Source organism: Myotis davidii, unplaced genomic scaffold, assembly GCF_000327345.1.
Source record: "Myotis davidii unplaced genomic scaffold, ASM32734v1 scaffold2863, whole genome shotgun sequence".
NCBI lineage: Eukaryota > Metazoa > Chordata > Mammalia > Chiroptera > Vespertilionidae > Myotis > Myotis davidii.
Window position 1 is genome coordinate 34,438 of NW_006294115.1, and position 1,789 is coordinate 36,226.

Sequence of the window (1,789 nt, forward strand, 5' to 3'; positions counted from 1 at the left end):
GGGGAGCAGGGAGTGTATGGGGAGAGCAGGGACAGTGGGGGGCAGCAGGGAGTGTGTGGGGAGAGCAGGGACAGTGTGGGGGAGTAGGGAGTGTGGGGGTGTGGTGCAGGGAGAGTATAGGTGAGAGTAAGGAGTGTGGGGGCACATCCAGCCCTAAGAGTTGGGAGCGAAGGGATTATGGATCTATGACATTTTTTGTTGTTGTTGTTAATCCTCACCCGAGCATGTGTTTTCCATTGATTTTGAGAGTGGAAGGGAGGGAGGACAGACAGAAAAAAAGGAACATCGATGTGAGAGAGACACATTGATTGGTTGCCTGTTGCACGTGCCCTTGACCGGGGCCAGGGATCAAGCCTGCAACCGAGGTATATGCCCTTGACTGGAGTCGAACCCAAGACCCTTCAGTCCGTAGGCCAATGCTCTATCCACAGCCACACCGGCTGGGGGTGTCACACTGACTCTTGAATGAGTCAGGCCTGTCAGGGTCTGCACAGGGAGGGCGCGGAGGGGCCGCCCGCGGCGTGCGGGGCTGGGATGAGCGCCACTGGTCACGGGAAAGGCCACATCTCACACACACTCGCTCAGTGCGGGGCCAGGTCCTTGCCCTCCGAGCGGAGTGAGGACAGACCAGGCTGCCGTGTGCCAGGCCGTGGTGGGGAGGACAGGTGGTGAGCCTGCCAGGGAGACCCGCCGAGGCTGGCAGTGGGACGGGACTGACTGGGACGAGGTGAGGGAGCAGCGGGAGGTGGCCACCGGCGGGGGTTCCTTTCCCGGGTTGGGCCGCACGCAGTCTCCTGAGGCCGAGGCTGGACACGGCTCCTCCCGTTCGGCCGTTTCAGGTGGAGCCTTTTGCCAGCCTGTCGGAGGCCGTGCGCAGCTCGGTGCCCCGCGTGTTCATGAACCAGGAGGCGGCGGGGTCCCTGGCCTGGCGCCCTCGCAGCAGGGACGTGCTGCAGCTGGGGGAGCTGGTGGATGGCGTGGACAAGCTGGTGGAGCTGCTGGGCTGGACGGAGGAGCTGAAGGACCTCGTCCAGCGGGAGACGGGGCAGGTACAGGCGCAGAGTGACACTGACCCTGGCTGTCACCCTGGACCAGCCCGAACTGGGCGGCTGCTCACACCGAGTGCGGTTCCTGTGACCTCGGGGGAGGGGCCCGAGAAGCAGCGGCGGAGCCCGCTGGCCAGGCAGGCGGGACCCAGGGGCCTTTGTTCCCTGACATAAAGCAGGACCGAGACGTGCAGTTCTGTGTGTGTGGGATGGAGCCTGCGGGCGATGCTGACCGTGGCCGCGCTGAGGGTAGAAAGAGGCCTCAGAGCCATGAAGCTCAGTTACAGAAGATGGGGTTTCCCAGGAGACCCCCATGTGGCCGTGCTGGGTGACTTCCCCAGGAGGGGCCTGGGCACCTTGACCAGCTCTGGAGGGCACACTGCAGGCCGGGAGGACCGCCCGCCCGCGGGAGTCACCAGGGTGTGCTGGTCTGGTTCCTTAGGCCCCAGGCAGACGTCCTGGGAACCCCACCCTCCAGCTGCGCTGTCACCCACTGTCAGAACTCTGGCCGCAGCCTCATTTCCTGCCAAGTTGGACCAGAGAGCGCCGAGGCCAAGGGTGAGACTGCCCTGAGGTCTCCGTCATGCCAGGCCTTTCGTTGGGTCTGGTTCTCGGGGCTGAGACGTAGGCTGGTGCCATGTGTCACGAGGAGGCGAGTGAAGACCATCCCGGTCCCGACGCCCACGGGCAGAGGCACAGCCTGGCGTGGTCACCGGCAGCTTCTGGGGCTCCCGCTCCGGCCG

The 1,789-nt window shown here is 64.8% G+C and overlaps 1 protein-coding gene across 1 annotated transcript in view; it reads right to left on the minus strand.

Moving 5' to 3' along the window:
- LOC102764093 (synembryn-A) overlaps window positions 1-1,789 on the minus strand; it is a gene marked incomplete at its 3' end in the record, with an annotated part of 25,827 nt that overhangs the window by 1,554 nt on the left and 22,484 nt on the right. The gene's annotated exons all lie outside the window — the stretch shown is intronic.